The sequence below is a fragment of the Callorhinchus milii genome, unplaced genomic scaffold (genome assembly GCF_018977255.1).
Source record: "Callorhinchus milii isolate IMCB2004 unplaced genomic scaffold, IMCB_Cmil_1.0 Scaffold2, whole genome shotgun sequence".
In the NCBI taxonomy this organism is placed as follows: Eukaryota; Metazoa; Chordata; class Chondrichthyes; order Chimaeriformes; family Callorhinchidae; genus Callorhinchus; species Callorhinchus milii.
In genome coordinates this window covers 53,552,100-53,574,755 of record NW_024704743.1, presented here as the reverse complement: position 1 = coordinate 53,574,755, position 22,656 = coordinate 53,552,100, and the positions used below count along the sequence as shown (strand labels likewise).

Below are 22,656 nucleotides of genomic sequence, written 5' to 3'. Positions count from 1 at the left end.
TATAAAGAAAAAAAATAGGAAAAGACTAACAAGAGAGCCAGAGATCACTGTGTAGACATGGATCGAGAAGTCACTGGAGTCTGAGTGAAGGAGTTGGAACAAGTAGAAATAGAATCACAAATTGCAGTAATGGTGCTTTGGTAATGGACTGGGGAGGAGAATGAAGTGGTCATCAATATTAAACTGAGGATCTAATTTAAGAAAAACAGTACTGGTTAATCTTTTGGCTTCATTAATTTAAAAACTATATATAATTTTGAAGCATTGCCCTAACAACCCAACCACTCCTTTCGTCCAGCAAGTGCAGTCTGCTTCAAGTTCCCCGCCCTATCCCCACCCACCATGGACTGATGGTTTTTCAGCCATTCTGCCCCTGCTCTCTGGAAACTCATCTTGGGAATCCCTCCTGACTTTTCCACTTCCTCACCTAATTCAAGTTTCAAGACATACCTGTTTGACTTCGCCTTCAGTCATCTTTCCCCTTCCTACCCGCCTAGGCTCCCACCCACAGCCATCAGTGTCAAGTGCTTTGAGAAGACTACTAGTGTGAAAGTTGCTATAAAACTGTAAATTTATATTATGTTCCCATCCCCAACATAATCAATTCTGTAAATTAGAATTTCCAAAAATCTATTGTGGTGCTGTCTAAAATCACTGATTTTTTTTCTTGCACTTTTTTCCTGTTAGCTTTAATTCCATAAAAGAATACATAATCCTTTTTATGCTCAAGTGAATGGAGGATTGAGCAAATATCAAAGAGCTTAATGAGACAATCATGAAGCTTCAAAGGCATTCCTAATACAGATCTGCAGTGGATCAAAATTAACAATGAAAACTTCACATTTTCCAACTTTATAAAAATAAATCATCTGTAAAAAAAAAGCTTCACAAAATTACCGAATCGAAACTTTTCAATCAAATCAATAATTCAGAGCTACTGGTAAGATGAGCATGAAGTCACAATATATTTTTCAACTATGGAGATATTTAATGTATGCATAATATTTCCTTGTGTATACTGCAGCTTTTTAATCTTAAAACATGGATTACCTGCTACGTAAAATAAATCCTATAACTGCTCTTCACAACCATTAACCTGTGACATCTTACTCTGCTGGTTTGGCATATCTGAAAATATTGTCCTGGATTTACACACCTTATCCATTTAGCCTTTTATAGACCTCTGTAAAGAAGTCTATTAGGAATCTNCCCCCACCCCAACTACACCACCACCGATTGCTTCAATCTATTATGTACCCATGGAAATACTTTTTATGTTGGTCATTACCAAGTAGATTACCAACCATGATTCCTTATCCTCACCCCTCAAGGGACCCAAATCATTCAGCTTCATTGAAGTGAGCCTTCTGCCAACCATCTCAGCTCTTGGCTCATCGAGGGATTTGTAGAATACAATTTGCTCAAAGGAATAACACAGAGTGGTATACTCCCCCTTGAGTTCAGATGTTTTATTAATATCTGATAAAAGAGCTTTCTGGTATCTGCATAATTGCAGAATAAATTAAATAACTGACCCATAGGTAAGATCTCTAACACAGATGGTTTATTGTTAAGACCTCCAATGTGAATAGTTGTATCCGACCAAAATAAAGTGCAAATTTTAGTTGTATAAAACACTATTGAAAGTCACATTACCAACCAAGAGGCCCTCTACATATTGCATTTCCCTTTCCACTCCAAATTTAAGATGTTAGATGAACTAGATTATATTGCTGCTTTACCACATTATTCTGCGAGACAAACAATAGATCGATTACCTTGGAATGTTGAGAATATTTTCTTGTTCTTAGCAAAATCCCTTTGCTGATTGCGCACAACAATTCCGAAGATTTCATTTTGCAAAGGCAGGTATAATCAGTTTGATCCATTTGTTGCAGATACTTTGTGTCACTATGTATAGAACATGCATTTTTACCTGTAAAACAATGGTAAATGGTATTAAATATTTGTTGCTATAAACATGAAATTGTTTTTGAAATTAATATTTTGTATATTAGAATATCATCCTTCCCACTTTTAGCAAGTAAAAGTACAGTCTCCTCATTTTGCAAAAGGAAGCACCACTATATCAATGGAATTCTGGGCTTCCTTAGTTTTACCAACTGAAAAGGTACACTACAGGATAGTACCCAATTCTAGATTTTTCTTAGAATTTAATAAAATACTTTAACTTATAGATACAATTCATTCTCCAATGTCATATTAAATATGCACATAGAATGCAGGCAGCCATCATAATTGAGAAAGAAAACTAAAAACACCAGAGAAATGTCCTTTAAGAAACAAGAAAACGAGCAAAAAGGAAAATTAGTTAATTTAATTCTTTGCATCCAACTTTAGTAATGGGAAAATTGCTGACAAATTCCTGTTTCAGTCATGATACTAAAGCTCAGGAATCTACAATACACTATAGAAAACAATAAAGCACAAAAAAATGAGGAATTTAGTTTATTCAAACCTGGACCTTATATCCTATTACCAGGATCATTTAGTATTCTGGTATCAATACACTATTGGGGCAGGGGAAGAAATCACGACTAAGAAAAAAATAAATTCCAATCCTGTTGTCAAATATCAGGAAATGTGAGGAAAACATTTAATAGTATTAACCTAGATGTTCTCCATAAATCACTTTTTGGGATTTGTACTTTCCAAATTTCTTCTCTTCTTTCCTGAAAACAACGATTCACATATTGGCAGTGTGCCACAGAAGCCAGCCATGAATCAGTCAGTAACTTGCACAAATGGCAATTTTTCATGAGAGAAGTGAAACAGTAATCACTGAAAGACTATTGAAACCATGGGGCATCATTGTTTAGCCTGATCCTATCCTCATCAAACACCCACACACATTCAGTTTGCAGCAGAGGTCTCTGGATATCAATCAGAAGTCAGAATTCTGTTTTTTTCCTTTCTAGCAGAAGGTATTTTAGCGTATCTAGTATAAGATGTTTCGAAATGCACAACAGACCTGTTAAACCATTGAAAATGGCCAAACCTTTGGGGATCTCAGACTGGGAAAAAGTAAATATGGTTCCAATGTTCAAGAAAGGTGACAAGAGACTGATGGTGGGCAAATAGGGCTTGGGACATGAAGCGGGCTGAGCGAAGGCAGCACAGGGGTAAATGGAGCTTGAGGAGGTCGCAGAGGTAGGATAGGATAAGACTGTGGAGGGAGTTAAATTGTGGAGAGAACAGAGAATCTTGAACTCGATCTGCTGAGTATGGTGAGCCAATGAAGCCAAGCTAGGATACAATTGATAGGCTCTTGGAGTAGGAGAGGACACACGGTGCAGAATTCCAGATAGTCCGCAGTTCGTGTAGGGAAGATCTGGAGAGTCCAGTGAGCAGAGTATCGGCTTAGTCAAGCTGGACATGATAAATGCATGCCTGTGGGTCTCGGCAGCTCGACGGGAGAGATAGTAGTGAAGATGGACAATGTTTTGGAGTGGCAGAAAGCTGAGCAGGTCAGAGTACGGATGTGGGAATTAAAGAACATTTGGGAGTCCAGCAAGACTCCGAAGTTCCACAACGTTTCCACAAGATGGAGTGTGCATCCACACAGATGGACGCTGTCAGCATCTGAGGTTAGGTGCTGAGCAGGGGAGCATGTCTTGTCGACATATGGAGTTTCATCTGGAAGGGGATAAATCTGAACTGATCAACCTCCAACTTATTTTGAGGAAGTAACATCCCAATCAAGAAATCATGGGACAAAATGTACCTAATCTTACAAAATGGCTTTGTCAAGCATGAGAAATTTCTCTACAACAGATGCCATTGGATGCCATGGATGTGGATTAGTAACGGACTAAAGGGAGCGAGGTCAAAATGTTCTGAATATGGTAACTCAGAAATAATTCAATGATGATAAATTATTCCATTAAATTATTCAGTGGGCACCTCAGTTTTAAGAATACATCTGACGAACATCTGTGACCAAGGCTTCTAAATATTGAATGTTTAATATTATCTTGCAAAATAAAAACTATTCAGACCAAAGAAAGCTGGTGGTGATGAATAGTGGTTAAGTACAACAACTTGCATTTATATACCGCCCTTCGAGTAAGGTAATGTCTAGGAGAGGTGTGAAGTAACCCAATGTTTAATCAAAATGCATCAAAATAATTCATATTCACCTACTTAAATTCTAACTATATAGTGTGCCATAATCAAGCACACCATTTCTAGGTTTACATACTATATACTAAATCCAAGACATTGACATGGTCATAAAGAAACTGAATTGTTAATCTCTAACTCAATAATAGCCAGAAATGGCAGGAACAAAGGCACTAATTAATTGTACTCCTTGCTTTAAGGTCCACACACTGGGGATAGACTGATAAATTAATCAACCACTGAATGCTGTATATTTATTCATTTAAATACTCCAGAGTGCATGCTCCAGAGTGCCTGCTACTTGATCAAATAGAATTGAATAATCGCACAAAACATGTAGAACAAAAGAATGTGATTCAACAACAGATTGTGTAACAACTTTTTATTATTGATGCAAAGTTGACTGAGAATATTTGCATTTCTAAACTACGCAGAAGTATACCCAAATAATTTTTTAAATCATGGCCGCATTTGTGGAGTCCTGTAGCTCAGTGGTTGGAGGACTTGTCTGGCAAGCGAGTGGACCTGGGTTTAATTCCCGGGCAGGGTGAAACATTGGGTAAGTTTCCTTACTCCACACGCCTCTGTTCACCTGGCAGTATGTAGGAACCCGGATGTTAGTCGATTGGCGGATCGCTTTCCCGGGAGTAACAACCTCTTCAAAAGAACCAAAATAATAATAATTTGGTTACTCAATCCACGATTGTTTGTGGGATATTACTGTGTGCAATTGGCAGCTGCGTTTCGCCCACAAAATATACAGTCAATTCACTTTACAGTATATTCTGTGAAGCATTTTGAGACGTCTTGAAGATGTGATAAGGCGCTATATCAAATGCAAGGATTATTATTATTATACATTACTAATATTCTACAGGAAAGTAAGGCTAATTAGATGTCATACTGCCTTACCTTAAAAAGGATTATTCATAATTTATTCTTTTACACAAACAGCTATGTGATTTCAATTGATTTTGGTATTAAAATTCCAAGACTAGCTGAGTTAGAGGTGCTCTAAAATAAAACTCGGAAGATAATAGGATCTTAGTTACTAAGATATTAGAATATGCAATTTAAAGATTATACATGAGATCAATCAAATTAAACAATATTACTTAAAGCCAAAACAATATGTATTTGAAAAGGGATTACTATAGTTTGAGCTATTTGACCCATCAAGCATGTTCCACCTTTTTATTAGATTGATCTTTTAATTCCATTTTTTTCCCCCAGATCCATTGATGCCCTTAATTCCTAATTTATCTCAATTTTAAACATCATAATCCATTACCCATCTACTGCTTTTGGGGTAATGCAGAGGTAAGCGCTCTAAGAGGCCGCCCGGCATGGAAGGTGCTATATAAATGCAAGTTGTTGATGTAATGCAATAATATTCTCACAATCTTCCATGTAAATAAATGTTTTTTTGATTTTACTTCTAACCATTTTAGCTCTAATCTAACCTCTAATTTTAAAATGATGTCCCCATGTTTTGAACTTTTTTACTAGGAGGAAACATTGTCCCTATCCAGCTTGTCAATTTATTACCAGCAAATTTGTTCCTATATCAAGGTCATACATTTATAGACAGTTCAGTTCCTGAGGTGTTAGCAATAATTGTAAATGGCTGTTTGCCTATAAAAAGGTCACGTCATGCATTGTTTTGGGTCAATAGTGTGTCTGACACATGCGGAAACCCAACCCTTCCTTCAAAGTATCTGAACCAAAGCAGAGTTCCCTGCAATATGTGGAAATTCCAGGAATATTAATTGTAATGAAATGCACACTCTCCCTAGATGGTCAATCTTACTTAATTCAGGAATATATTATACACAGGTTGGGAAGAGCCAAGGTTTGGGGATCCCAGAGTGTACGTTGGGGGTATTTCTGGAGTCCAACCAGCTAAAAACTGCATGTCAATGAAAGCACAATCTGGCAAACTTTCCTGCTGCTGGTCCAGCTCGGACCACCCTAATCTCTCGGGCTTTGGCTAGCAGGGTTAACATGTGCTGAGTGGGAAGAATCACTGCCCCCAGTGACTGGTCTGCCCTTTCATGGTCCTACTGATGACTTAGCCTGGCTGGGCTATCATCAGCAGTGCCCTAGAGTACTGTGGATCAGCCTGGTTCAGGAACTGGATTACCAAGACCGCCACAGAGGGTTGGCTTGATACTGACCTTGGAACCACTGCATGCATAAATAATTATACAGTGCTTTGAGATGTTTCATTGTAATAGAAGATATAACAATTTGAATTCTGCCTGGATAAAACATTTGAAGCTACTTTAAAACAGGCCCCTGTAGTTGAATACCTGATGCATGTGATTATACAAGAAGGAAAAATGTAACCATTAAACCCCACTTAAAAAAATCAAAGAATGATAAATCAAAATCACCTTGAGAAAGAATTACAAATCATATCAATAAGACCAAATCTTGACTACTGCATTTGGTTTTGGTATCCCCATTGCAAAAAATAAATCAGTTAAAAGAATTCCAATGGTTACGAGATCAATTCCAGAAATTAGGGGTGAGAAGTATGAGGACAGGTTAGTCACCCTAGGTCTTTTCTCATTTGAAAAGAAAAGAGGGATGGAGAACATAATAGAAGCAGTTAAAATTAGGATGTGTTTGGAAAACTTAAATACAGATTTTTTCTGCCATGTCTAAAATTCGAAAACATGGGGTAATATCTTCAAATAAAGATAACAAAAGCAATAGGAAGTGTAAGAGCATTACATTTAATAAAATGATGTGGATACTCTGGCAGCACAGGTACCGGAACAAGGAGCTAGAAAAAGTTTCAAAACTAAATTAATCAAGTTCTAGGAGATTAAAAGGACTTAAGTTATTAGATGAGATAGATGTGCTAAAGGAAGAAATCTTTTACAAAATTGGATGGGTAAGTTAAGTGGGCCAGTGCTCAACAACTGCCTCGACCTTCACTGTTACTAATAATGATTTTAAATATATTGTTTAAACAGTGACTGCAAGCTATCATCATCGGCAAACTGAATGAAGAGAATTATTGACAAGACTGAAGCAGCTGAATTAAACAATAGCAGAAATAGTCATAAACTCAGGAATGATTCAGCACCAACTGTGTATTCTAATTCAGCTCCCTCACATTAGCCACATTCAGTAATACATCCAAGTCAGTAAATCAAACATTCAAAATAAAAGAAAATACTGCAGGTGCTGGAAATCTGAAATAAAAACATAAATCGCTAGGAACACTGAGCAGGTCACTCAATTTAATTCAAAATAAAAGGATGAATGTCAAACTATTATGTTTTTTTTAAAAATCCCCAAAGAAACAAAATGTTCCTCCGTCAATCTGCATCCATTTCACAGATGCACTAAATCTTGGTACAGTAGCATCTGATGTTTATAGAAAGGCGTTTGTCTCAGTGTCTTGACCAACAATACTCCAGTTAAAAATGGGCAATTCACTACATAATGATCTGTGGACAATTACTCTGTATAAGTTTCCCTATATTGTATATATACACAGTTATTACATGTCATAGAAAAAAATCCTGTGAAGCCCTTTGAGACGTTTTGACAATGTAACAATGCGATAGGGCAAAAATACAATTCATTATTTATTTATTCACAATTATTTATTCACATTTCACTGCTTTATCAATTTGAATTACATGGGCCTGTCTGACAGTGTTCTGCTGGTAAATCTGGTAGCTTGTGTTTGCATTGGATATTTGGAGTCCTGTAGCTTAGTGTTTAGGGCAGTCTCCTCGCAAGCGAGAGAACCTGGGTTTGATTCCCAGGCATTGCAAAACATTGGGCAAGTTAACTTACTCCACACACTGTTTACCTAGCAATAAGTAGAAACCCGATTGTTAGCTGATTGGCAGATCACTTTTCCAAGGGTAATAATCCCTTCAAAAATAATAATTTGATCACTCAATCCACGACACTGCTATGCATAGTTAGCTGTTGTGTTTCGCTTCTGTGAAGCGCTTTGAGACGTCTTAAAGATGTGATAAAATGCTATATCAAATGCAAGAATTATTTTTACTATTGTTTGCTGTGCACACGCATATTGGACTAACTGAGTCCTAAATGATTTCTTTAACTTGATTGGAATGTTTATCTTATTCTTGTGTGAAAGCTTTAATACATGCTGATCATTCAATTTCAGATCATAACTATGAGACAGATTTCCCATCCATCTCTGTTTTAATGAAATACTTGCCAAATTGTATAGGGAGAGACCCCAGAATTTTCTTTGTGTGGATTTAATGGAGAATATAATACAATTTACATATCTATAGTGCCTTTCATGTCAGGAGAATGTCCCAAAGTGCTTCACAGCGCTGGATGGGTATCCGAGTTGGGGGTGGAAAAATCCCAAGGAGGTAGCCAATTGTGTCCAGTTTGATGAAAAGCTAGGCAATGTAAAACACATAAGTAAGTTTGGAAATGTTTTCATGTAATGAAGAGATATATAGGAATGTGCCCTCTACCATCAGCATTTGTTGTCAAGAGTATTTATTTTGGAACTTGTGCTTGACTCTTTGCCTGGTGATGAGAAACATTTTTTTTTAAATGAGCAACCACTATCCAGAAAGAACATGATGTTATAGTTTGTGAATAGTTTAATACCCACCAAATTTGGGGAAAATCTGCAAGATAGGGTTACCAACAAATCACAATATACTCAGCATTTTAATTGCAAGTAGTGCAGCTATACAGCAAGTATTTTTACCCAAGCTGCTTTCCTTTTTGAGAAATAAAGTATTAAATATTCTTCAAAGTAAAAAATTCCTTATATAGTAATGATTTGAAGAACATTACCCATGATGGCTAGAAAGTTAGTTGCGGCATGTGCTGTACTTATTCAATAAATCGACAGAAAAATAATCCTGCCCACAGACTCTAAGATCAATATTTACTATCCTTATCAAAAAAGTGGATTTCATTCCATAGTTTGATGAAGTGTACAAATTATATTGNAAAAAAATTTACATTAATCAAACTAATATCTTCTAGCTCTAACAATAAATACTGGCAGACCAATCACTGAGAATCAGGATTTTTCCTATTAATGTCCTATTAACTCTGCAAGACAAAGTCATGAGTAGGGTGATCCAACATGGACAAGCAACAGGAAGCTTGCCAGACTGAGCTATCAATGGCAAGCAAAGTAGTTTTAGCTAGTTAAACTCCGGTAGTACCCCAATGCACATCTGGAGTCCGCAAGCTTGGTTCACGCCAAGCTACACCCAATACTCTCCGTAATTAATCATCCCTTCATGGAGGGTGCATTCCAGACACAGAAAATTAGCCATATGTAGGTAGTATACACAACAACAAAATTACATTTGTATAGCGCCTTTCACGTCGGGAGGGCATCCCAAGGGGCTAAGAGTTATGGACCCAAGCCTGGGGCTCGGGGGAGGGGTTGGGGAGAGGGCAGGGTGCGGGGGGTGTGCAACAGGGGGATCGAAAGCACGGTGGAAGAGAAGGGTCTTGAAGGTGGCGAGGGAGGGGCCGAGACGGACGGACTGTGGAATGGAGTTCCAGAAGTGGGTGCAGAGTGGTGGAAGGCCCACCCGCTAATGGTGGACATGGGCTGCAGCGTTCTGGATGATCTGCAGCCTGTGGAGGGATGAGTTGCGGAGGCCGAAAAGCAGTGAGTTTGCATAGTTGAGCCTTGATGTAATGAAGGCATGTATGAAGTTTTGGCGGCCTGGGGTGTGAAAATACACATGTGGAAACTTCAGTCTGGTTTGGATATTCCTGAGCAATAAATATTGTAATTTGTAGGTTGTTCCCTTTTGTTTTGACTCTCCAGGCAATTGTTCAAATCCTCACTAATTCTTTTAAAAAAAGACACCATATCTTAAACCATTCACATATGGATATTCCTGAGGGTGGTGATGGGTTTCCTGCACATGTCAGACATTCAGCTGACAAAATAAAAAAATTAATTTAAAAAATCTGATATATCCTAACTTTCTACTGCTGAATGATCTGCTAAGTATTTCCAGAATTTCCTGGTATATCAATGACTGTTTTGTACTCTTCCCTGTGCTTCATTTACCCATTAATCAGTTATTGCTGTTGATAATGACAATTCGATACAAGATGAAGCATGTAAAGTAACCAATAAAAAAGGAACCTGGATCAGATGATCATCATATATCAAAATACAATAACATGGCATCAATATCCAACGTGCACACGTTTCTGTAATTTGATTACTTGTAAACGCTACAATATTAAATCAATTTAAAAATGTTTTCATACATTGAAATATTAGCTTACGTTTGTAAACACCATAATTTCCACTTNAAAAAACCTTTTGAACAATATTTTACCATGCAGCATTTAAGAAATTAACATGAGCATAGCATGAGACACAACCACTAGAATTGACCTTGTAATTTTAAAAAATCTCTGGTTCTTTTCTGTAAAGACATATAGTGTATGTTGAGACCACAATTTAATTTTGTAGAACGTTCTTTTTAATCAATACAATTATAATAATCCTTGCATTTAATATGCACGTGGCAGCTTGGCTCAGTTGGAAGCACTCTCGCCTCAGGAGTCAATGCTGTGGATTCAAGCCTGTGAAGCATTTTGAGACATCTTGATGACATAAGGCACAATATTAAATACAAGGATTATTATAACAGAATTAGGTTTTATATACCATATAGTTTACACACAAACATATCAATGAGCTCACAAGCAATAAATACTGTATTTTTTGGGTTGTTCCCTTTTGTTTTGACTCTCCAGCCAATTGTTCAAACCCTCACTAATTCTTTTAAAAAGAGACACCATATTTTAGACCATCCAACACCCCAATATACAAACCTCTCAATGGCTCAATCATTGTGGCAGTTGTCATCCATTGAAGTAGAAGTTTGAACCGACACCTTTTCCTCTTCTATTTCCCCCCTTTATTAGCGCCTCTTTCCCCGTTTTGTTGCAATCCCTCCCCCTTTGTTCTGTATCATTAACACCTCCTTAATCCATCATCCCCTGTCCTCTTTTTCTCCTTTGTCTTCCTTGCCTCTGTCTGTTAGTCCTAAAAGCCTCTCCCTCCCAACATGTCCCAGTGCTGACGAAGGGTCGTGGACCTGAAACATTGACTCACTTTCCTTTCTCCATAGATGCTGCCTGACCTGCTGAGTGTTCCCAGCGACTTCTATTTTTGTTTCCTCCATCTTTTCATGTCTAAATAGTTTGGACATTCACCCCTCCCCTCGATATCTGAAAATCTTTCATAACAGCATTAATGTCAACAAGCATTCCGTTGAAATGATTTGCAGGTAATCAATCAATTAAGATGTGTTCAACAAACACCCAAGCCTGCAGATCCCAAATACTTTTTTTTGGTCAGCCAGGTGTCTGATACATGCAGAAACCCATCACCATGCTTACAAGTATAGAAAACCAGCTGAGATATCCTTGCATCCCACCTACACATGGAAATCCCAGAGATAGATTGTTTGAATGGAATAATATCAATAAGGCTTTTAATAATTCAAGAACAGCTTTTACTGATTCAAAACTATTCTAAATGCACCATAATTAATTTTGTACATATAAAGTAATCTTTTGCAATCAATTTTGGATAACGGCTACAATGAGAATCATCGTGTCATTTCCATCGCTCAAATTGTTTTTCCCAAGGTGGCAATCAGGTAATGTGGCATTTCTTTCCAATTGTCTCCCAATCGATCAAAAGTAGTAATTGAAAAATGCTGGTAAATTTGTAACAAAATACAGGACTAATCACATCTTTACTGAAACTTCAAGCAGTCCTCTACGGATTTAGTATTTTGTTTAATAACTTATGCAGCAAGCAAATATTCAGGTCAAAGATGGCAGAGATCCAATAAACTAAATACATTTTTCAAAATACAAATTGTTATATTTATTGCCTTACAAGATATAATTTACAAACTACAAGAACTTTGAATTAATCTATAATTAAATTCTATAATAATAATCCTTGCATTTGGTATAGTGCTTTTCACATCTTCTAGACATCTCAAAGCGCTTCACAGAATACACTGTAAAGTTAATTGACTGTACAGGGAGACAGGGAGCGGCGCCAGGACAGCGCGGGGAGGTGCCTGGTCCTACCTCTCAGGTATTTAAGCTCGATGCGGCAGGGAGTGCAGCACAGGGCTGTTGAGGAGGGAACAGGTGGGGGCGGAGCGGGGGAACCGCTGACGTCATAGTTGTAGTTTTCAGAAGTGTGCGCGCGCAAAAAAAAAAAATCCTCTGCGCCCCCCCCCGCCCCCAGGGCTCACATCAGAGCCCACCATGGTCCTGTTAGGTTGGCTGCCCCAGCCCATGGGATAATGTGTCCATCCACCTGACCGCTCGCTCCTGGTCCCCGCGTGCGCAATATGGCTGCCGCTATGACCCTCACCCCCTCACCCCCTCCCTCCCTCCCTCCTCTCTACCCCCAAACCCTCCCCCCTCTGCATCTCCCGCTCTCTCCTCCTCTCTCTCCGTCCCTCTCGCCTTCTATCCCCACTTGACCCTCCCACAACCTCCCTCTGCTCCAGCCTGGGAATCCTCCGCCGGGCTCACCGTGGCACTCGGCGTTGGCTGTCCAGCAGCAGCCACACCGACTGCCCCATTCCCCACCACACTCGCCAGCCACCCCGGACACAGACCCGGGGAGTCAACCTCTCCTCCCTCATCCCCATTCCCCCACCCCTGCCTCACAACCTGGACCCCCCCTCCCTCCCACACACCCTTCTGTCAACCGCTCCATCCACATCGGACTACAAAATGTCCGCTCCCTCTGTAACAAGGCCCTGGTCATCAACGATCTCATCCTTGATGAGAGTTGACATCATGGCCTTAACGGAAACCTGGCTCACCCCAGGCGACACCTTCCCCCTCACGGAGGCCACACCACCCGGCTACACCTCCCACCACATCCCCCGCCCCAACCGCCGTGGCGGTGGTGTTGCCCTTATCTCAAGGACACCACTTGCCCTATCCCCCTACTCCTCTGGCTCTTTCCCCTCTTTTGAGCACCTCACCCTCTCCCACCCCTTCTTCCTCTCACTTAAAATCCTCCTCCTCTACCGGCCCCCTAAAACCTCTCCCACCTTTATCTCTGATATCTCAACACTTCTCACATCTCTCTGCCTCTGCTCTGATCGCCTCATCATCCTGGGCGACTTTAACCTGCACTTCACCCCCTCCTGCTCCATCTCCTCAGATTTCTCTTCCCTGCTCTCCTCGCTCAACCTCTCCCTCCACATCAACTCCCCCACTCACGGGCACCCACTCGACTTGGTGATCACCCGGGGCCTCAGTGTCTCGGATGTCACTATCACCGACAAGGCCGTATCCGACCACCACTTCATCTCCTTCACCACCTCCACCCCCCTCCCCACCTCCACCAGACCCACCACCATCTTCTACCGCCCTGGAAGAAGTTACCCCCCAATCCCTAACCGCTGCCTTGGAGTCCTCTGAACTCCTCTCCCTCTGGCCTTCAACCCTCACTGACCCCTCTTCTGCTCTCACCCTCCTCCACAACACCCTCTCCTCCACACTTGACACTCTTGCCCCCATCACCTCCCGTACTGTCTCCTACTCTCGCTCCTCCCCCTGGTTCACCACCCACCTCCGCTCACTGAAGAGCCAGGTGCGGGCCGCTGAACGCACCTGGTCAAATCTGGCCTAACGGTCCACCGACAAATCTGGCTGGACCTCCTCAAAATCTACCGCTCCACTCTAGCCTCGGCCAAATCGTCCTTCTACTCCAGGATAATCCTGGAGGCGAAGAACAACCCCAGGCTACTGTTCTCTACCACATCCCAACTCCTCCGTCCCCCCGCCACCCCGCGCAGGTCATCTCCTCCAACCTTCACTGCGAGGAGATGCTGGATTTCCTTGAATCCAAAATCAAGGGAATTCGCTCCGCGGTCACTTCCCCTCCAACATCCACCCACACCCCACCCCCTCCCTCCCACACTCCGACTCCTACCCATCCTCCCCTACACACTTTCGTACCCGTTTCCCCACCCTCTGTCACCAAACTCATCCTATCCCTGAAACCCACCACCTGCTCCCTTGACCCCATCCCCACTCCACTCCTTATCTCCCAGCTCCACCTCCTTGCCCCACATATCACAGACATCGTCAACCTGTCCCTCTCCTCTGGCTCTGTTCCCATTCCCTTAAAAACTGCCACCATCACTCCCACCTTAAAAAAACCCTCCCTTGATGCGTCGCAGCTATCAAGCTACCGGCCCATCTCCAACCTCCCCTTCCTGTCCAAGGTCCTGGAACGAGTTGTCGCCTCCCAACTGCGCTCTTTCCTCTCCAACCATTCATTATTCGAACCCCTTCAGTCGGGTTTCCGTGCTGCCCATAGCACAGAAACTGCCCTGGTCAAGGTCACCAATGATATCCTGACCATCTGTGACCAGGGCTCCCTCTGCCTCCTCGTCCTATCGGCAGCATTCGATACGGTCGACCACGCTATCCTCCTCCACCGCTTGTCCTCCCACCTAAACCTTCAAGGCCCTGTCCTTGAGTGGTTTAGGTCGTACCTCTCCCACCGTCTTCACTTTGTCTCCACGAATGGTTTTTCCTCCACCCCCCGCACTGTCTCGTGCGGTGTCCCTCAGGGCTCTGTCCTCGGTCCCCTCCTCTTCACCCTCTATATGCTCCCCCTTGGTGACATCATCCGCAGACATGGGGTTAACTTCCACATGTATGCGGATGACACCCAACTCTACCTTTCCTCCTCTACCCTCAACTCCACGACCACCGATGTCCTGACAGCTGCCTGTCCGACATCGAGTCCTGGACGAGAGACAACTTTCTTCAGCTCAACGTGCGCAAAACTGAGGCCCTCCTGATTGGCTCACGTCAGCGCCTCCGCACCTCAGGCGCTGACAGCATCAGCATCCAAGGCTGCACTCTCCACCTCTCAAAGCCAGTCAGGAACCTCGGGTTCTGTTCGACCCTGAGCTGTCCTTTCTCCCTCATATCCGCGCCACAACTGGCACCGCCTTCCATCACCTCCGGAACATCGCCAGACTACGGCACTACCTCACCCCTCACGCTGCTGAAACTCTGGTCCACGCCTTTGTCACCTCAAGGCTGGACTATGGGAACTCTCTCCTCGCCGGCCTTCCCGCCACCTCCCTCCACAAGCTGCAGGTCATTCAGAACTCTGCAGCTCGTGTACTGTCCCGCACCAGGCTTCGGACCACATCACTCCCACCCTCGCTCGCCTCCACTGGCTCCCCATCCCCCAGAGGATCGAATTCAAGATCCTCATCCTCACCTACAAGGCCATTCACGGCCTTGCTCCCTCCTACCTCTCCGACCTACTATCCCCCTACCTACCTGCCCGTACCCTCCGTTCCTCTGGCTCCGGTCTGCTCCACATCCCCCGCCCCAACCGCCCTACCATCGGTGGCCGGGCCTTCAGCCTCTCAGCCCCGAGGCTCTGGAACTCCATCCCCCAGTGCCTTCGCCGCCTCCTCCCTTTCCTCCTTCAAGGCCGGTCTCAAGACCTTTCTCTTTGACCGTGCCTTCAGCTCCCCTCTCGACTCTCTACCCCCTCCTCGCTCCCTCCCTTCCCTCCCCTCACCCTGACCATTTCCCCCTGCTCGGGTCATGACCCAACTGTACAGCGCCTTCGGACGTCCTCCCGACGTGAAAGGCGCTCAATAAATGGAATCTTGTTGTTGTTGTTGTATATTTTATGGGCATAACTCAGCAGCCAATTGTGCACAGCAGTGCCTCACAAACAGTGGTGGACTGAAGTGAACAAGATTTATTATTTTTTTCTTGAGGGATTATTATTAGGCGAGTGGAATAAAGAAAATTGCCCAAGGTTTTGCCCTGCTGGGAATCGAACCCAGGTCTCTCACTTGAGGAGAGTGCTCTAACCACTGAGCTACAGGACTCTGTTGCCATACTTCAAATAGTTTATGCTTTGGTGAGGCAGTTCTTGGAAAGACAAACAAAAACAGAATGAAATGTCAAGTCCTACACACCATGTACAAATTTTAAATATTTGAATCCATCAAAGGATTCTCTGCCCACTTACAGCCAGCAATATATGGCACATAACATCCACAAAATAAGCTTTTCTTAACAGATCAGTAATGCAAAAAGCCAACAAAATCTTACTCACAAAAATGGATGCTATTATGCCGAGACTTAAGCAACATGCACCTCTTAAGTGTTGGAGAATGGATCTTTACAATCTTAAATCTTACCCCAATCTTAAAATTGTGGACACTTATTCAATAATCTAAAATATACCACTTAAAGCTGCAAATTTAATTACCACAGTCACAAATTAACATCCCTGCATCTTTCAGCTCGACAAGTTTTATCCCATCCATGAAGCACATTTCTTTCATTTTATATATGTAGTACTTTGTATTTATCAGTGTATCAGTCTTCAGCCAATGTTCACACCCCATCAATAATAATAATCCTTGCGTTTGATATAGCGCTTTTCACATCTTCTAGACGTCTCAAAGCGCTTCACAGAATATACCGTAAAGAATTGACTGTATATTTATGGGCGAACGCAGCAGCCAATTGTGCACAGCAGTGTCCCACAAACAGTCGTGGATTGAGTGACCAAAATTTTTTTTTTTTTAAATTTATTTTTCTTTTAAGGGTAACCTCACTAAGTACATTTATTTCCCAGAATTTGTGAAGCTGCATACAATTATGTATAAACTATTCAAGTCCATTCTATAATGATGATAATAAGAACAAGAAAAAAGTCCATATGGAGTTGAGACCAAAAATAACCCACACCTCTGGAGAAAGAAAATCACCTGTGTCTCTGGGGAAGAAAAATGTTGAATAGCACAAAACATAATCTGCTAGTTAGTAACTGAACAAAACCAATGGCATGCCTTACCTGTTGTCATCAAGCAAAAGTTCATTTCACTTTTTAATCACAAGTGATGGATATATTCTGTGCCCAGAAGATTATACTGTTACATATGGCTCTCAGATAACCTTGCAGTAAAGGCTCTGCCTGATATTGTAGAAAAACAAAAAGACCAGAAGGTTTCAGGTTGGATTCTGCTCTGTGCCATATTAACTAGGCAATAGAATTAGCTTTCAAGCTGCTGGAAGACAAGGGAGAAAGAACAGCTAAGGTGCCTGATCATTATCCATTCCCCTCTCTTGCAAAAAGTGAATGCAGAGATGTTAGGGAAGGAAACATTATGTTTAGTTATCAAGCTTTCTTTGTAGAACTTCTTCTGCCTCCTCTGATTCCACTTCACCCAACCTGGTGTCATCTGAAATTTTAACAATCTTACTCTGCGTCTGCGAATCCAGGTCATTAATGTATTCAATGGATGAGGTTCCAGTACAAACTGCTAATACACCCTATTTAATACCTCAACCGATTTTATAGGAACATAGAAATTAGAAGCAGGAGTAGGCCATTCAGCCTCTCGAGCCTACCCCGCCATTCAATAAGATCATGGCTGATCTTCTAACCTACTCCATCTGCCCATCTTATCCCCATATCCCTTAATCCCTCTATCCTTTAGAAATGTATCAATCTCAGTCTTGAATATGTTCAAGGACTGAGCGTCTACAGCCCTTTGGGGTAGACGGTGAATGGGGTGAATTCCACAAATTCACTACCCTCTGAGTGAAAAAGTGTTTCCTCAACTCTGCTCGAAAGGGCTGTCTCTTAATCTTAAAACTGTAATCCCTAGTTCTAGATTCTCCTACCAGGGGAAACAGTCTCACACTGTCTACTCTGTCAAGTCCCATAAGAATCTTATGTTTCTATAAGATCACCCCTAATTATTCTATACTCTGAAGAATATAGGCCTAGTTTACTCAACCTATCCTCATAGTTCAACCCTTCATCCCTGGAACTAACCTAGTGAATCTACGCTGCACCCCCTCTAAGGCAAGTATATCCTAATAATAAATTGGTCATTTTCAATCTACGACAGTTTGTGGGACATTGCTGTGCGCAAATGGCTGCCGCGTTCGTCCACAAATATACAGTCAATTCACTTTACAGTATATTCTGTGAAGCGCTTTGGGATGTCTTCCCAACGTGAAAAGCGCTATATCAAATGCAAGGATTATTATTATTATCCTTTCTTAAATAAAGACACCTAAACTGCATACAATATTCTAGGTGTGGTCTCAACAAGGCCCTATACAGTTGCAGCAAGACTTCTTTACTCTTGTAATCTAACCCTTTTAATAATAATAATCCTTGTATTTGATATAGTGCCTTATCATATCATCAAGCACTTCAAAGCACTTCACAGGATATATTGACTCTTTATTTAATCGCAAAATGCAGCAGCCAATTTGCGCACAGCTATGTCTCACAAACAGCCATGGAGTGAATGACCAGTTTTATTTGGAGGATTGTTGGCCAGGGCACCAGGAGAAACACCCTTCTCTTTTCAAACAGTACCACGAACTGGCAGACTAGACCTCAGTTTACAGTTCATCTGAAAGACTGCACCTCTGACAATACAACATACCTCTAGCAATGCATTGGAATATCCTCTTAGGCTATGCTATTCCAAGTCCTGATGTGGCTCTTGAACCCATAACCTTCTGCCTCAGCGGCAAGAATGCTATCACTGACCACACTGACACAAAATTTGGAACAACAACCCTCTACTTGATTTCTTTCAACTAATTTTTAAATGTGCTCCAACTGAGAGGATGACTGCTGCTACAACCTCAGTGATTTTCTTTGAGTTTGCACTTCTGTTGGAGAGAGTTCTGAAGAAAATGATAAATGTGGGATTATAGGATCTTACATTTTGAGAAGACATTCACAGAGCTCAATTTGTTTTCAATGAAGAGAAAATTACAGGAAGATAAAGCACAATCAAGCTGTTTAAAATAGATACATAACAGACGAAGCAGACTAGTTAACTTGGATTACGAGCAAAAATTAAATGTTCAAAATCAACACCTCAGGTCAGTATAATGGTTAGGAAAATTCTTTCTCTCCTCTCACAGAGCAGTAGATATGTCGAACAAACTCCAAGCAAAACATTTGATGCTGCGATTAGAAAGTATTTCAGAAAAAAGTTACTAATGGAATTGAAGGGCCTAGGGATAAGCATTAACTGGGATCAACTATTCAACAGGGTATTACAAAGTACAATGAATCATGTGCTTGGTGGTGGATAATACAATACACATTTATATGGCACCTTTCACATTGGAAAGGCATCTCATAGCGCTCCATAGTGCTAGATAGGCACCCAAGCTGGTGGTGGAGCCAAAAGGGGGTCGGCGGCCGGGTAAGATGACCAAAATCAGGAGCAGTCAAAGAGGTACACTTTGAGTAATGTTCCTTGAAAGAAGGGAGTGAGTCGGAGGGACACAGGATGGAGTTCCAGAGACCAGGGACAGAATGGCTAAAAGTCCACCCAGTAATGGTGGGACAGATAGATAGAGGGACATGAAGCAGGCCAGTGTAAATTATCCAAAAAAACAAACAATAATAAATTGATCATTTTCAATCCACGACTGTTTGTGGGACACTGCTGTTGGCTGCCGCGTTCGCCCACAAATTTACAGTCAATTCACTTTACAGTATATTCTGTGAAGCGCTTTGGGATGTCTAGAAGACGTGAAAAGTGCTATATCAAATGCAAGGATTATTATTATTATTATCTTCTGTGAAGAGCAGCTGCTAGTATTGAATCAGCAAAATACAGAGATGAATGGAATGATATTCTGCAAGTTTTACTTAAATAAATCAGCAAGAATGTATACAGAACCTGTGCTCACCTATAAATAGTCACTACACAATAGCAGCAGCAAGCATTTATATACACCCTTCACGCAAGTAGAATCTGAGAGCTTAGCAGTGCCTTTATTTAACCCCTAAACCCTACAGTCTATTTTTTCATCCATTTGTATTTGTACACTGCATATTTAAATTGTAGTTGCAGAGCTGCATTTTTTAAGAATATAACTGGACAACTCCCTTTTCTTTTCCATCCACCTCCATTTATTCAATTGCTGAGCCCCAATTACATAACCTTCAACAACTGTATACACATTGTATTTCATAATTGTAACCAGGATGTCAACAGACGAGTCAGACTGACTGGTGTCAGTGCTGGACTGTGCTCAATTCTTGCTTTTCCAGAATATTTGCTGTTCGCAAATTTACTATTATTATTACCAATTAATCAGCAGCTTATCTCCAAGATCTACTCCCTATCGATAGGGGAAAACGTACATCTGCAGCGATGCACAATATTGAGTGTTTAAATGAAAGGAAAGAGAGGGGGAGGGGGGGAGGGAGAGTCTTGTTTTGCATTTCAAACACTGACAGCTGCACCATTAAACCTTTTGCGCGATGAATCTCGCTGCTTTTTGGGGATCTAACCTATCCGAGATGATGATGATGGTAATAATAATAATAATAATATGGGTGTATCACAGTTACCCCATTCACTGCACAAACGTGGACATCCCAAACAATAAGATAACTTAACATTTCTGCATTTTAACAACACTCGCGGTGGAGGGGGGAGAGAGGTCTGAGAACTCAGGGACTGACAACCAAACGCGATGATAATCCTTGAATTATAATGCATCAGTGAATTATAAATGGATTATCTCTGACTGGAATCGGGCAGTGAATTAATAATAATAATATAATCCTCACACTGGATATAGAACCCCACAATAATAATAATAATAATAATATAATAATATAATCCTTACACTGGATATAGAGCCCCACAATAATAATAATAATAATATAATAATATAATCCTCACACTGGATATAGAGCCCCACAATAATAATAATAATAATAATATAATAATATAATCCTCACACTGGATATAGAGCCCCACAATAGTAATAATAATAATAATATAATAATATAATCCTCACACTGGATATAGAGCCCCACAATAATAATAATAATAATAATAATAATAATAATAATATAATCCTCACACTGGATATAGAGCCCCACAATAATAATAATAATAATATAATCCTTACACTGGATATAGAACCCCACAATAATAATAATAATAATAATAATATAATCCTCACACTGGATATAGAGCCCCACAATAATAATAATAATAATAATAATATAATATAATCCTCACACTGGATATAGAGCCCCACAATAGTAATAATAATAATAATATAATCCTCACACTGGATATAGAGCCCCACAATAATAATAATAATATAATAATATAATCCTCACACTGGATATAGAGCCCCACAATAATAATAATAATAATATAATCCTCACACTGGATATAGAGCCCCACAATAATAATAATAATAATATAATCCTTACACTGGATATAGAACCCCACAATAATAATAATAATAATAATATAATCCTTACACTGGATATAGAGCCCCACAATAATAATAATAATAATAATATAATCCTTACACTGGATATAGAGCCCCACAATAATAATAATAATAATATAATCCTTACACTGGATATAGAGCCCCACAATAATAATAATAATAATCCTTACACTGGATGTTAAAGATCCTATGATACCATTTGAAACGAGAAGGGAGTTTCTCCGGGGCGTCCGGTCAACAATCACCCCAATAAAAGTGAAGTCCTGTAGCTTCGTGGTTGTGGAGTCATTTTGCTTTGAGCCATTATGCCCCGAAATTCTGGAACACTTTTCCTCTATCCCTCCGCATTGCCCATTCCTTCCCCATCTTCAGATCACGCCTGAAGACTTTCCTCTTCAATCGTGCCTACGGTTACCTCCCCCCTTTGCCAGGCTTTGCGTTGTGCTCCACCACTGTCAAGCGATCTGGTACGTAATCCTGCGTGAGAGGCGCTATATAAATGCAACAAGTTGTTGTAGAGCGCTCGACACACAAGCGAGAGAATATGGGTTCGATTCCCAGCAGGGCGAAACCTTAGGCAAGTTTCCTTATTACACGCCTCTGTTTACATTAGCAATAAGTATGAACTTATGGGAAGATTGCTTTTTCAGGGGTAATAATCCATTTTAAAAAAAATTGGGGCACTCATTCCACGGCACTCATTTGTGGGACATTGCTGTGTCCAATTGACTGCTGCGTCGCCCACATAATTTACAGTCAATTCACTTGACAGTATATTCTGTGAAGCACTTTGAGATGTCTCGAAGACCTGATAAGGCTCTATATCAAATGCAAGGATTATTATTATTAATATTGATTACCAGGTCTCTGGCAAAGAACTACAGATCCTTTCTTTGATTTCCAGTCATTCTAGGTCCTGCTGTACATGCTTAACCCATACCGTCTACGTTAACCCAAGCTGTTAAGTCAAGGGGGATTGCAAGTGTATTCGGTACTGTGCAGATCCAACAACAACAACAACAAGATTCCATTTATAAAGCGCTATCCAGTGTTATCAGTACATGAGTTAAACAAACAAAAACAGAGAGAGCTGGGAAAACCTGAAAAGTCGACTCACTTTCCTTTCTCCATAGATGCTGCCTGACC

General features: G+C 40.9%; 1 protein-coding gene across 5 annotated transcripts in view; it reads right to left on the bottom strand.

Annotated features, from left to right (window-relative positions):
- Positions 1-17,609, bottom strand: part of fam126a (family with sequence similarity 126 member A) — a 50,567-nt gene extending 32,958 nt beyond the window's left edge. For all 5 annotated transcript variants that reach the window (XM_007903253.2, XM_007903258.2, XM_007903292.2 and 2 more), the window contains exons 1-2: positions 17,057-17,609; positions 1,779-1,936 (exon numbers count right to left, since the gene is read on the bottom strand). The gene's annotated coding sequence lies outside the window, so the exon portion shown is untranslated. The remainder of the gene's footprint in view (positions 1-1,778; positions 1,937-17,056) is intronic.
- Between the last annotated feature and the right edge of the window lie 5,047 nt (positions 17,610-22,656).